Source organism: Panthera tigris, chromosome F2, assembly GCF_018350195.1.
Source record: "Panthera tigris isolate Pti1 chromosome F2, P.tigris_Pti1_mat1.1, whole genome shotgun sequence".
Lineage (NCBI taxonomy): Eukaryota > Metazoa > Chordata > Mammalia > Carnivora > Felidae > Panthera > Panthera tigris.
In genome coordinates, this window is record NC_056676.1 from 19,744,856 (window position 1) to 19,761,083 (window position 16,228).

Here is a 16,228-nt window from a genome sequence, read left to right on the forward strand (position 1 = left end):
ATCTTTCATTAAGAAAGCATTGAACAGCAGCGCCTGGGTGACTCAGTCATTTGAGCATCGGACTCTGGATTTCAGCTCAGGTCGTGATCTCACAGTGCGTGAGATGGAGCCCCACATGGGGCTCTGCACTGGCTGCGAGGGGCCTGCTTGGGATTCTCTCTCTCCGTCTCTCTCTGCCCCACCTCTGCATCTGCATGCGCTCTCTCTCTAAATAAATAAACTTCAAAAAAAGATAGTGTTGTACAGATAACCCAGAAACAGATTTTTTAAAAAATTGTTTTAATGTTTATTTATTTTTGAGAGAGAGAGAGAGAGAGAGAGAGACAGTGTGAGCTGATGAGGGGCAGAGAGAGAGGGAGGCGCAGAATCCAAAGCAGGCTCCAGGCTCCAAATTGCCAGCACAGAGCCCAACGTGGGGCTCCAACCTGTGAACTGTGAGATCACGACCCGAGCGGAAGTTGGACACTTAACCAACTGAGCCACCCAGGTGGCCCCAGAAACAGATTTTAAGTAGGATTTAATAGTATTTATTATTTAAAGTACAAAATTTGAGGGGGAAAGATTAGAATTATTTAATGACTAGAAAAGTTAATTAATTTTAAATTGGTTTAGACCTTGCCTTGTAACATGTAAATGAAAACACTAAATACTAAAAATGAAATTAGAAGCACCTAAAGAGGGGTGCTTGGATGACTCATTCAGTGGAGCATGTGACTCTTGATCTTGGGGTTGTGAGTTCGAGCTCCATGTTGGTTGCAGAGATTTCTTAAAAATAAAAAATTTTTATGGGCATCTGGGTGGCTCAGTCAGTTAAGTGTCTGGCTCTTGATTTCCACTCAGGTCATGATTTCTTGGTTCGTGGGCTCGAGTCCCAAGTCAGAGTATGTGCTGACGGTGCAGAGCCTGCTTGGGATTCTCTCTCTCCCTCTCTCTCTGCCCCTCTCCCGCTTGCCCACATGAGCACTTGTGCACACAATCTCTCTCTCTCTCAAAATAAATAAACAAACGTTAAAAAAAAAGAAATAGCTAAAGAAACATTGGTTAATATTTATCTTATTTGTAGATGGGATAAGACCCTTATGGTATAAAAATAAGAGTTTTCAGAAATAAAAAGAATAATACATTTTTAACTTTTGTATATCAAAAACTCTATAAACAAAATCCAAAGGAAAAAAAAGTTAGGGGAAATAGTTGCCAAATATACAGCAAAGGGTTAATGTAGAAAATACTCAATTCTGCCCATAAAGAAAATTACTTTCATGGTAGAAAAGTAGGCATCAGATAGGGACAAATAATTCACAGAAGAGGAGGAAATACAAGGAAATCATAAGCAAAGATGAGAGGGACAACCTCACAGTAATCTAAGAAGTATAAATTAAGGGACAAGATGATATTTCAGTTCCACCGACAAATCAATGTTTTTACAAATCGTAATATTCAGTGGTGATCAGGGTATCTGAGATTACTGCTTCCTCCGACTGCTAATTTACCTAGAAAACAATTTGGTAATCAGAAGACAAGCAGAAAGGGAGACCAATGTTTATGCACCATGATCATAATCACATTACTATTTGTAATAATAATAAATTACAAACCTGAGAAATATTCAGTAACTGAAGAGCGGATGAAAAACGTGAAACCAAAGAATGAAATCACCCATTTGTTATATACTGAATGTTAGTATTTCCCCCTCCCATTTCCTATGCTGAGATCTAACCCCCAGCATGTTAGTATTAGGAGCAGGGGACCTCAAAGAGGTGATTAGGTCATGAGGAAGGAGCTCTCAGGAATGCGGCTGTGCTCTTACAAGAGGGCTGAGCGCGCTACCACGGTCTCTTTCCAATCTCTTTCCACCGTGTGGGGACACAACAAGAATTCAGCAGGCTGCACCCCAGAAGAGGGCTCTCACCAGAACCTGACCATGCCAGCACCATGATCTCATTCTTCCAATCTCCAGAACTATAAGAAATAAATTTCTCTTGTCAATAAGCCACCTAGTTTATAGAATTTTGCTATAGCAGCCCAAGCTAAGATAGCAGTTAATAAAAATCATGATCTGGGGGGGAAAATGTTTTACAAAAATAGCAGGCTATAAAGTGTAGTAAGAGAAGCTAGGTATAATAAACGCCATATATGTAAATCAGAGCCAAATATTTTTTTAAGTGTGTTGGGTCCTACAGTGTACAAATGCTCATGAAATGTCTTAGAAAAGGAGTACACTGAAGTGAACTCCCTGGGAGTTAGAATTGGAGATTTTAATTTCTTTCTTATCCTTTTCTACAATTTGCACGTTTTTTTTTTTTCTGTGAGAGTGATTAGATTTTAGAAAAATATAAGAAAAATAAAAGCCATTCTATTTTTTTAAAAAATTTAAGTTTATTTATTTTGAGAGAGAAGCAAAGAGAAGGGGGGAGGGGCAGAGAGAGAGGGAGAGAGAATCTCAAGCAGGCTCAGTACTGTCAGTGCAGAGCAAGATTTGGGGCTCAAACTCACGAACGGTGAGATCACGACCTGAGCTGAAACCAAGAGTCGGATGCTTAACCAACTAAGCCACCCAGGCACCTGGATAAATGGCATTCTTAAACCATAGATACCCTGATGGATTTTTCTTAAGGTATCACCTAATTCAGGAGTCAGGATGAAAATGACCAATTACATCACCATTAGTTAAATCATGCTTGAGAGGAATCACTTTTGGCTTCCTTTGCCGCGTAATTCATACCTGATATGAAATTGAAAGAAAGTATTTCTTTCCTAAAGAGTCCAAAAACCTCCATCACTGTAAACACCCGCTACCACTCTGAGAAAACCCAACCACCGAGAGTCCCCAAACAGGCTACCATTACTAGATTGTTAGACGCGTACAGGTGGTAGATCCTAATGACGAGGACCCAAGGAGTTCCCAGCACTGGCAGAAGGGTCATGCCCTCACTGCTGAAGCCAGCACAAGATGCCAGCTGCAATAGCACAGTCTGGTCAGTTTTCCCACTAAACAAGAGCGCTCTGCATTTGTGGAGAGTGGAGAATTATCTAGGGTCAACTTGACTTGCTGGCTATCTTCAGAAATACACAGAAAGGTAAAAACCAGACTTTTTCCACTCCCATTTGTTGGTTTACCGACTGATGGTTGATTGAATTCTTGCCTTGCAAAATTACAACTCAATGACCATGTGGATTTTAATAAATGATTTCTGAAACCAAAATGCTTTGGGATTTGCTTAATAACAGGTCAGAAATATAGGTTATTTCAATATGTTGTTCCAAGTAATGACAGATAGATTGCCTATTAAAGATCTATTTTCTTTTTTTTAAGATTTTTAAAATACCTTTTATTTTTTTTATTTATATATATATATATATTTTTAAATGTTTGTTTTCAGAGAGAGAGAGAGAATGAGGGAGGGGCAGAGAGAGAAGGACACACAGAATCTGAAGCAGGCTTCAGGCTCTGAGCTGTCAGCACAGAGCTGGATGCAGAGTTTGAACTCACAAACTATGAGATCATGACCCGAGCTGAAGTCAGACACTCAACCGGCTGAGCCACCCAGCCACCCCAAAATGCCTTGTAAAAAGCAATGAAAAACATTGCTTGTATTTATTTAAATTGTTGTCTTATATACAATAATTTAACTAAATATTATATTATAAAGCAGCACAGAACATTAAATTATGAAAACAAATATTCTAATTCTCCCACTTTCATTTTTCAAGATTCTTAAAGAGGAAATGTATATCTCCCCAGATATCTATCAAAAAATGTGTGATACATACATCTTATCAAAAGTAAGCCACTTGGTATATTTTTTTAAAAATTTGCATTCACAATAAACATTCGACAATTTTTCTTCCACATGCAGCTGGAATTAATCATTCTTTTAATAACTAATTAATTTTTTTATTTTTTTGTTTTTGTATTTTTTTATTTTAATTTTTTTAAATTTACATCCAAATTAGCATATGGTGCACAATGATATCAGGAGTAGATTCCTTAAGCCCCTTACCCATTTAGCCCATCCCCCTTCCCACAACCCCTCCAGCAACCCTCAGTTTGTTCTCCATATTTATGAGTCTCTTCTGTTTTGTCCCCCTCCCTGTTTTTATATTATTTTTGCTTCCCTTCCCTTGTGTTCATCTGTTTTGTCTCTCAAAGTCCTCCTATGAGTGAAGTCATATGATTTTTATCTTTCTCTGACTAATTTCACTTAGCACGATACCCTCCAGTTCCATCCACGTAGTTGCAAATGGCAAGATTTCATTCTTTTTGATTGCCAAGTAATACTCCATTGTATATATATACCACGTCTTCTTTATCCACTCATCCATCAATGGACATTTGGGCTGTCTCCATACTTTGGCTATTGTTGATAGTGCTGCTGTAAACATTGGGGTGCATGTGCCCCTTCGAAACAGCATACCTGTATCCCTGGATAAATACCTAGTAGTGCAATCGCTGGGTCATAGGGTAGTTCTATTTTTAATTTTTTGAGGAACCTCCATACTGTTTTCCAGAGTGGCCGCACCAGTTTGCTTTCCCACCAGCAGTGCAAAAGAGATCCTCTTTCTCCGCATCCTCGTCAACATCTGTCGTTGCCTGTGTTGTTAATGTTAGCCATTCTGACAGGTCTGAGGTGATATCTCATTGTGGTTTTGATTTGTATTTCCCTGATGATGAGCAAAGTTGAGCATTTTTTCATGTGTTGGTTGGCCATTAAAGATCTATTTTCTTAATGCTTTGTAAGCATGCATACCAGTTGCCCTCAAATTTAAACTTGTGACTCATTACCCAAGCATTCTAGTTTACCTATATTGACTTCCTAAAAAGATTCCAAACTTCTTTAAAGCAGACAGGAATTCTTTGGTGTCCAGTATCCTCCTACTTTATGCAGTGTGATTGGAGCCACAACGCCATGTTACCTTCCCTGGAATGTTTTCCTCAGATGAATGCCACCTGTCAGGAAATTTCCACTACTATTTAATTATTCATTGAGTCAGTCATTTACAAAACATTTATTGAACACCAAATGTGTGTCGCATACTATTGAATGACCCAGTGATACCAAGATGAATAAGACACGATTAAGTCTTGGTCTCTCCCTCCATAGTGATCACATCCAATCAATCCTGTTTGGCAGGACCAAAGACATTATCAGAACACATACGCTCATTCACTTGGCATATGTTACTGGATACCTATCATGAGCAAAGTTGATGTGTTTTGAAGTAGAAAAGCAGTTTTATCATGCAAAAGGAATTCAGAAAATGACCCTACTCTAAGATAAGAAACATATCTTCATTTCTCTTACAGACAGCCAGATTTAAAAGTCACGTCCTACCAATTATGGGCCCATCTTACCATTTATGCTTTTGGCTTTGTGAACAGCACTTCTGTGACACTTTAAGTACACACTGATCGACATACTAGTTACTCTGGAATGAGACAGAATGCTTACAAATCAGCATCATTTATTTGTACATTTACTACAGTAATAAGATTCGAAGTATTTTTTAAAAATTCTTTTTAATGTTTATTCATATTTGAGAGAGAGAGAGAAAGAGAGAGCACAAGCAGGGGAGGGGCAGAGAGAAAGGGAGACACAGAATCCAAAGCAGGCTCCAGGTTCTGAGCTGTCAGTGCAGAGCCCGACACAGGGCTTGAACTCATGAACCATCATATCATCATAACCTGAGCCGTAGTCAGATGCTTAACCTACTGAGCCACCCAGGAGCATCAGTAATAAGATTCAAATAAAACCTCATGGCTCTGATGCTCATGAAATTACAGTTAGCACTTTAATCATCTTTAAAAATAATTGCTTTTTTTCTGTAACAATTTACATTTCAAATTATCACTTCATTGGATGGCAAAACATAAACAATTTTGTCAGTCCTCCCCTTTCCTAATCCAGGATTCAGTCTAAATGCTGAATTTTGAAAAAGATTTGCTAAGAAATCAGCAGAAGACTAAGATGAAATTTATCCTACTGCAGATTTGATATGTTAATCTAAATTCATTTCTATTTATCTAAAAGGATGATTTCTGAAAGACCATAGTCTTTCTTTGTTAATTTTTTGACAATTCTATTTTTTTGCCATTCGAACTGTATTTTCTCAGAAGGAATAAGATGCCAGCTCTATTCACTTATTTAATATTTTCATGTTATAATCAAGGATTTTAGGAATTATCAACTACTGTGTTTTGAACCAGTGGGTTTTGTCGTAACCGCCACCATCATTATTGTGCCCGCCACCATCATTATTGTGCCATTGTGCAGTGATAACCCCGTATATGAGTTCCTGAGGAACACACTTCTAAATCACAAACATTATGTTGTTATTGTTTCAAAAGACCCACCAAAGTCCTTACAAATTCTAACAAGTTTCTAGGCACTCCAAGTACATGTAAAGAGCACTAAATCAGTAAGAAAAAGAACATCCCCTATATTTAAAAAAATGGGCCAATGGACATAGAAAATAAATGTCCAGCTTTACAAGTAATGAAAACAATGCAAATTAAATCAAAAATTGTAATATTTTTTTTTTTGCATAGGAAAAATACATTTTTTCAAATGGTTACATGCAGTGTTTACGAGGATGTGGGAGAAAAGGAAATCCCTGATATTTGATGGCAGGCAAGTTTATAAATAGATACAGACCTACTTAGGAGAAGTTAGGGAAAAAAATTCAAAAAGTTTAATGTCCTTCAGTCTATAAATTCCACTCCTTGGAATTTATCCCTTAAGACAGGCTGTTAAGTGTGGGGAAACAGACTTTAGGGCAACATTATGGTAACGTTAATTATAATAACGTAAACTTGGAAATGAGTTAAGTACCCAATAAAAGAAAACTGATTAGTTTCATCCAATCAATCAATCAATCATGCCAGGAACTGTGTTTTGCTCACTCTTTCTGCCGCCACCTCCAGTAATGCTTCTCATAATGCAGGGATGGGTTCCCATATGACAGCAATGATTGGTATAATCTGCGTGAAGTCAGTCTTCATTCTGCTGTGCGTTATAAACCCACCGCTTCTGTACTGACTCTATTATGAGAGAAGGAGGAGTGGGCTGGATGGTAGAGTTTCAGAATCATTTCTTAATTATAAAATTGTCCTCTTGACGGAGGGCTTGAATCCCCTTCGTGCAAACACAACCAAGACGTTACAATGACTCCACCTCCATTGCCAGTCAATTAGCCAGTTTTGCTTTCTTTCTGAAAATGTCCCCCTACTTCTCCTTTTTCCTCCTGGGACTATCTCGTACATCTGTGCTTAAAATAGTTTATTGAAGCATTTGAGGCATGTGGCTGGATTGATGGGAAATAAGGAAGCTTTCCCGGGCCTGATCTGTGATCCTTTCTTGCTCTTGGTTCTCCCTTATTTAGCAGTCTTTACTGTTGATTTGTACCAGGCTTCTGGCTATTCCTCTGTTTTTCCATGTGCACTGACAAATTTTACAGGGTACTAGCTACATAATTGCCCGCTGCTTTTATGAGCTCACTCATAGCATTGTTGGGGCCAGGTGCTTTTCCCAGCTAGCTGTTTTTTTCTTCTTCTTTTTTGCTGTGGGTTTTAGATGTGGTTTCAATTTCTTCCCTAAGGCTTCAGAGGCAGTGTTTCTTTCAGTGTATTTAACTGCCTCATTATTGATCATTTTCCCTGGAATATTTAATATCCTTTTCTAGTGTCTAATGAGTTTGAACCATTCTTTCAGGTGTTTTCTTTTTTAAATATAAATGCCCCTTTGCTTTCAGACGCAGAATTAAAATTTATAGAGTCTGAAACTCTGCGTGTCTCAGAAATGACAGCCATCCATTGCTACATGCCCTTTCCCTGAGTCTCATCTGTAATTAGAGAAGCAAATCTAACAAGGATATTTGGAAGAACCTGCAAATGTCATTTTATTGCACCTCAGTGGTCACATTTTTTGTAATTGGTATATATAAATATACAGACCTGCCACGTGGGATGTGCCTTGAAGAAAGGGAAAGAAGATTTGCTTAAATAATTGCTCCTTTTGAGGATGAAATGTTAAAGAATACCTTAATCTCTTTTGAACCAACTTAAGGAATCTCTACACCCACGATGGGGCTCAAACTCACAACTCTGAGACCAAGCGTTGCATCCTCTACAGATTGAGCCAACTGGGTGCCCCTTGAGCCAACCATTTTTAAAATCTCCCTTGTTGAATCTTCAAGAACAGAAGCTGGGGGCGCCTGAATGGCTCAGTCAGTTAAGCATCTGACTTCGGCTTGTGAGTTTGAGCCCCACGTCGGGTTCTGTGCTGACAGCTTGGAACCTGGAGCCTGCTTTGGATTCTGTGTCTCCCTCTCTCTGCCCCTCCCTCGCTCATGCTCTCTCTGTCTCTCTCACTCTCTCAAGAATAAATAAACTTAAAAAAAATTTTTTTTAAAAAAAACAGAAGCTGTACTGATTAGCAGAAATTTGCTAAGAATAGATTTAAGGTGTTCTTATCACATACATACACACACACGATGGTAACTATGTGAGAAGATATACTAATTAGCCTGACTGTAATAATCATTTTAGAGCATATGTATGTCAAATCATCATGTGTACACCTTAACTATATGTACAGTTTTTTTTTTTATTTTTAAAATTAAATTAAATAAATAGGAAGAACAGGAAAATGCTTCAATGGATTTCAGAATTGAGAACTTATTGATGGTCTCAAAATGCAATAGTAAGAATATAAAGACAGACTAGTTGCTCAAAATTATGTTAATTTTAAGAATTAAAGCACAGAGTGAATTTTTAAAGTTTACTCCTATAAGAACAAAATTTATTTTATAACCTTATGAGAAACATAAAATTTAAAACAAAAAACACTTAGGACATTATAGACTGTCACCCCTTACCAAATAACCCTCAGGAACTTTATAAAAGCATGTATTAGGCTTAAAATCTGATATTTTATACATTTATTTATTTTTGAGAGACAGAGAGAGACAGAGTACTAGTCGGGGAGGGATAGAGAGAGAGAGGGAGACACAGAATCCAAAACAGGCTCCAGGCTCTGAGCTGTCAGTACAGAGCCCGACGTGGGGCTTGAACTCACAAACCATGAGATCATGACCTGAGCCAAAGTCAGACGCTTAACTGACTAAGCCACCCAGGAGCCCCTAAAATCTGATATTTTAGAATGTGTATGACATTCTTTTATCATATTCACTATTTCTAATTTATCTCTTTAATTATTTCCCTGGATCATCAATATTTTAAAGAGTATATGTTTATGCATAAGGAGAAGATGCTAAAAATATTTTATTTAAAATTTCATAGAACTATTACATGTTTCTGCAGGAAGTCTTGTGGATGTTTTCATTTACTTATTTATTTTGAGAGAGGGAAAGAGCAGGGGAGGGGCAGAGAGAGAAAGAATCCCAAGCAGCTTCTGCAATTCCAGCACAGAGCCCGATGTGGGGCTCGAACCCACAAACCGCGAGTTCCTAACCTGAGCCAAAATCAAGAGTCAGATGCTTAACCAACTGAGCCACCCAGGCATCCCTGGGCACAAGGATTTTTTAAATCTTCCTAGGTGTTTCCAATGTATATTTAAGGTTGAAATTGTAGTTCTGGACAGTGAAGAAGGAAAGGCAACTCAAAACACCCAGAAAGAGGAACAAATGGTCCGAGGAAGTTTCAGTGTGAAAAAGTGTAAAGTAATGCATTTCGGGTAATAGACTTCCAATCACATTTACAGGCTGGCCATCTCTGGACTATCAATTTTGACTTAGGAGAAGGCTATGCACACCTTGAGCTTGTGTCTACTATGGTATTTACACCGTATCAGAATTACATATTCATGAGTCTCTCCCACTAAGCGCCAGCAATCTGAAAGGGCAGGGGCTGGATCTTGTTTACCATTGAATCCTAGCTCTCAGCAGAGTACCTGGTGCAGGGTAGGCATTCATCAAAGAGTCCCGAATTCATGGATGAAGTTGCCAGGTGCCTATCTGATGTCAGGCACTGTGGTGGTAGGTGTTTTGGCTATAGTAAGAAGTCAGACAAGCTCCCATTCTGGGAGAGATTAGAGGGAAAGAGGCAGTGCACAACTAAGTAAGAAGTCATTCAGTATTAAAGCAGGCTGGGCAGAGAATCCAAACCTGGTGATACGATAGAGAGTCACTGTAAGGCTACACTGAACTGAATGAAATTATACGCGAAGAACTGAATGCCAGCCACTGATATGAAGATCCAGAAGACCCACTGTAAATGCTCACAGGCAGAAAGAAGCTTAGTGTTGAATGAATAAAATAGAGGGACTATAGAACAGAGGGCAAGAAAAATACGGTAGAAAATGAGGTCAAAGATGTATGTAGGTAGAGAGAGTCCAGATTCAGTAGGATATTCCAGGAAAAGGTAAGAAATCTGAATTTTACTGTAAGTGCGATAGAGAACCATTCGTTGGAGGGCTTTACTCAAGGGAAGAACATCATTGATTTATATTTTTCAGAGATCCCACTAGCTGTTGAGGAACAAATGGATTGAAGAGGAACCATTATTGGAAGCAGGAGACCAGTTAGGAGGCTACAGCTGCGGTCTGGATGAAAATAGGTGTGCCATTTTTTGAGATGGGAAGACTGGAAGGATAAACCATGTGGGAAAAGGTGGAAATCAAGAATTTTTCTTTGACTTAAGTAGAAATACCAAGAAGAGAGCTTCACATACCAGTCTGGTGACCAGAGAGAGCTCAAGGCTGGAGAAAAATCGTTTGGAGAAATTGGCACGTATGGAGCATCTTATTCCATTGGGTTGGGTGACAGTACATATAAAAAGTGTACGGACAGACAGAGAAGGGATGCCAGTACCGAGCCTGCTGTGCTAATGTATTGGGCAGAAACAGGATCGCCATCAAAGGATGAAGAGTAACTTGAAGAGTTACTTAAAATTTACTTAAAAAATTAATTTTAATTTTGTTAAATGCAGAAATTAACGAGAATACTAGAGAAGGTACACAGAACATTAGAGAGCTTGGAAGATTTTTCTAGATTAAAAGTATTTCTTACGTGGGGCTCCGGGGGTGGCTCACGTCATGATCTCACAGTTCACGGGTTTGAGCCCCGCGTTGGGCTCTGTGCTGACAGCTCAGAGCCTGGAGCCTGCGTCGGATTCTATGTGTGTCTGTCTGTCAGTCTGTGTCTCTCTGCCCCTCCCCCACTCGTGCTCTGTCTCTCTCTGTCTCTCAAAAACAAATGTTTAAAAAAATTTATTTTAAAGTATTTCTTAGGTGTTTATTGCAGAATACTGTGATTTTGTCCCTTACCCAAGGTGGCTTTTCGTTTATTAATAGCTGACACTTTCAATTTTGTGAAAAAAACACTTCAGTTTAACATCCATTGCCTAAAATTTTTCTAGGCTTAAAAATAACTCATATATCTAAATATAAGAAAAGAGAAAACTGTTAGAAAAAGAAAAGTGGGTATTTTCCCTCATTTTTTCACGTGGAATGAGAATCAATTTGTATACTCCTGCACCAAGCTTAAGGCAATAATAATTCATTATAGTCAGGGTTAGAGGATGGGCAGGACAGTCAGGATTTCCCCTTAGGGAGGCAACTCAAGATCACTTGGCAAGTAAACTTCTCCTCAATGTGCTTCCCTCACAGAGTCTCTGACACATCCCGTCTCCCTGGTCCGCTTGTCAATCGTTGTACTGAGCTGCTATCACTCATTTTGGAGTATGCCATATCACCATGTGGGCTAAGATAGCAAACAGTTGATAACCACTGCCTTTAGCCATAAAGAAATAACAAAGCCTACTTTGGTACCTATTTTTAAATGTACAAAGAAGCGCTAGGGGAAAAAAATGGATTTAAATTTTTTATAAGAACAACAAAGTAAGAACAGAGCCACTGTATTCTTAATCTGTATTTCATTTAAGGATAAAATATATATAAAGAATTCTTACCCGCCTAAACTGCTCTCAGAATACAAATGCATAACAAAGCTTAGCAAAGAATAACTGAAATGGAAACCTTTTCATCATGGAAAAAGCCATAGCATAGTGCAATGTTGAAAAACAAGCAAACATAGATTTAGGGAATGCTAATGGGTTGAATTGTATACCCAAAAAGATGCGTTGAAGTCCTAACCCCCAGGTAACCCAGAATGTGAACTTCTTTGGAAATAAAGTTGTTGCAGATCTGATTAGTTAAAAAGAGGTCAGACTAGAGCTGGGTGAGCCTTTACTCCAATACGAGTAGCATTGTTATAAGGGAAGGATACAGACACACCAGGGGTTGATGGCCATATGACCATGGAAGCAAAGATTGCAGTGTTACATCTGTGAGTCAAGGGACAACAAAAATTCAGGCAAACATCAGAAGCTAGAAGAAACAAAGGATTATCCTGGACATGTTCCAAAGAGAGTATGGTCCTACCAATATCTTGATTTTGAATTTCTAACCTCCAGACTGTGAGCATTAAGTTTCTGTTGATTTTGAACCACCTGGTTTGTGTTACTTTATTACAGCAGCCAGTGGTAACTCATACAACCTCAACTCCGTCACTTACTAGTTCTGTGACCCTGGGAAGTTCTTCTACTCCTCTATGCATCCATCTCTTCTAATGTGAAGTAGGGATGATGGTAATGATCCTTAATAGGAATGTGGTAAAGATTAAAGGAGTGAGTACATGTAAAGCAGTTAGAAAATGTTAGTTCCTTAGTAAGGCTTATATATATTTTTATTATAATGAATCTGCAAAGGACCTACCATAGTACTTGACCCATGGACGGGTTTCAATGAACAGTTGTTTCTTTCAATAATTTACTAATTATTACTAATTTTAAAACATGGTAGCTTTTATAAAATAATAGGAAGTCTTTTACAATCTCAGATAAATCTTTTGTCTTTTGTCTCAGATAGATCTTTTGAAGTTTCTGGGTTTGGGGTTTGTTTTTTTCTCAAATTTTGAATCCTGAGCTTATCTCTGAAGATTGTGAGCCCAGACCTTACTACCCAGTTCCTCAGTACAAGCACATAAAATTTAAACTTACTTAACTACAAGACAAAGAAAGTTTTAATTACATAGATAACTTTTCAGCCCCACCATATCCAAATAATTTTCATTTCACAACTTAAGTCCACAGAAACCTCGGAATTTGTATTTTTGTTGCTGTTCCTTTGATGCACCTGTTTGAAAGTTGATGGAATTCTTTTTTTTTTCCCACCCCCTGAAAGTTGATGGAATTCTTAATTTGCATGAATGCTAATCTCCTTTTGGCCTCACATTAATATTTGTTGAGAGCTCTGTGATCTCTTAAAAACTTAAGGACATGTTGATAAATTTCAGAAAGTAACTTCTTATTGCATATAATGTCAACTATTTACACATTAACTTTACATATATGGATCCCCTCATTCTTGCCTCTTAAATTCATTCAACATATATTCTTCAGAAAGCAGTTATTGAATTAATTTGTACAGATCACTGTTAAGGAAAAAGAGAATAGAGAAATGTAAGTGACGAATAATACATAAAAGAACGAAACAACTAATAGCACATATATGAGTCATCGATCCCTCTTAGGGCAATCGATAAAGGCTCTATTGTGGATGCAGCATTTGTTGGGACTCTTGGAGAATATGGATTTTTTAAAAAATCTAAAATTTTCTTGTAACTTTTATGTTTTCATAATAGTTCTACTGGCTTGCGAGAACTACAATAGAAAACTAAAACACTGATAATCTAAAGTAGATGAAAAACTTGTCCACGGTAAATCTAAAACATTTGTCAGAATCCTATGGAGAGCATTTAAAGTCCCAAAGCAAAGTCTGTTCCTTAAAAGTCAGAGTTCCTGAGAGTAACAGATGATGGGCCAAGGGTGACGAAGGAGAGAAATGTGTCCTGCATGTGCCTGTGAAACTGAGGCGGCCACAGAAGAGGCTCTGACATGTATTCACATATCACTTGAAGGAGTGATGAGATTCACAACAAAGGGAAAGTTTACCCTTGCTTTAATTCTAGTGGCATTTGAAAACTTAATGTAAAAGACACCATTTTAATACAGTCTTCGTTTTGGAGCTTGGCGAAACAACCTCATAAGAGAGATACTGGATTTGTTTTCTTTGGCAGAGAGGTGCAGTCTGAACTTCTTTCATCTGAAGCTCTTTACCATCTTTGGAGGGAGAGCAGCTGAGCTCATGGCTGACTTGTACATTCTCCCAGGGACCCGAAAGGGAACTGGAACAATCCCTGAAAATATTGGTGCTCAGCAGGAAGTTTCAAGAGCCATCACCAAAAAAAGAAGGAAAGAAAGAAAGAAAGAAAGAAAGAAAGAAAGAAAGAAAGAAAGAAAAGAAAGGAAGAAAGAAAGAGAGGAAGGAAGGAAGGAAGGAAGGAAAGAAGGAAGGAAGGAAGAAGGAAGGAAGGAAGGAAGGAATGATGGAAGAAAGGAAAGGTAAGGAAAAAGAAAGGAAAAAGGTGTATAAATGTATACACTCTGATGTATTGGTATATAGATTAAAAAGCCTTTAACTTGCAACATTAGTCATCTAAAAATGTCCAATATAGAGTATAAATAGAGGCACAGAAAGCTGCTAACCAATACCAATTAGTTGCTTAAATTATGAATTCACAGCTAACCACAGCGTCCCTAAGGAGAGCAGATAATGCTTTCACGGTGCCTAAATTTTACACAGGCTGAATTGAGTAATAAATTAAGACAATCATATAGATAATTAAACAAACAAAAAACCTGGCTAAAGAGTCTTGTAATTTGAAAAGCCCATTTTGTCTACTTATATTTATCTAGATATATTGATTTTTTTTGGTTCAATTTTCAATTTCAGTTTGAATTAGGGTCAGATAGGGGACCTTTGAGAAACGAGGTCCTAAAGAACCTGCAAGGTGTCACATACAGGCTCAGGTCTTTACCAACCACGTGACTCTAGCTGATTTACTTGACCCCTCTGAGCCTCAGTGTTCTTGTCCATAAAATGGAGTAAACAACACCTAATTCTTGACTGCTGGTGAGGGGTAAAGCACACTGCAGTGCTTAATAAGTAAGAGCCATTATTATCACTGCATGCTCAAGTAGCTTTTTCGACTTCTTGATTTAAGTACTGTTCACTAAGAGCTGGAATTAATGTCATTTTTTTTTTCTGGTCTGCACTGACTTAACTAAGAAACAAAAGAACATGTTTCAGCTACTTTTCTAACAACCACCTAAAATCCTTGGAAAGGCCTCTCCATTTTAGGCTTGAGAACTGGCACGAAAAAGGACATTTTTTTTTAATGATAGAAATTACATGAAAAGCAATCCCCTTCATGCAGTCTCACAGGCTTTGCAGACACTAATGATCCTGGGAATGAACAAAGCCAGCACCTGGACTTCCTGCATTTCGATCCAGCCACCTTCCACAACTAGGCACAAAGGCTGGGAAGAAATGTGTAAGGTCACAGTAAGACATACATGAATGCCTCTCAGACACGGTATTTCCTTTGGATGGGACATTAAAAAGCCAGAGCATTCTACTCACTGGAGACATTGGAACGCTTCCACAGGTGAAGATTTTAAATAACTTTTTATACAGATTTTTGATGAAAAAGCTAGGCAGAGCACTTTTTGGACTGGTTTGAAGAAAGTCCCCTGAAAAAGATATAGTAAGGAGTGGGTCACTCCTTGTTGGCTTTTCCAGTATTATTCCATCAATTTTATTCATATCTTTCTTAGACTTATGGTGCGGAGACCTCATCCACAATATCCTCATCCAAGATCTCTATGGTGGGAAGCTGGATATACATGGCTGCCCACTCTTCTGTGGTGCCTTTTGACTTAAAAGAACAGTAGACAGGGGCGCCTGGGTGGCTCAGTCAGTTAAGCATCCAACTTTGGCTCAGGTCATGATCTTGTGGTTCATGGGTTCAAGCCCCACGTCGGGCTCTGTGCTGACAGCTAGAAGCCTGGAACCTGCTTCGGATTCTGTGACTCCCTCTCTGCCCCTTCCCTGCTTGTGCCCTGTCACTCTGTCTCTTTCTCAAAACTAAATAAATGCTTTAAAAAATTTTTTTAAAACAACAGTAGACAGAGATGAACAGAGCAGGCTAGAATAATGCCACCCACTCCACAGCCATTGTAAATACTGACGCAAGATTGTTCTCACCAATCTTACAGAAAGCATCCGTTGACTTTAAAATTCCACATAACCAAGGCATTATAGGAAGTTATAGGAAGGGTTATAATGGTGAGCAAAAAACTGACCAGCAG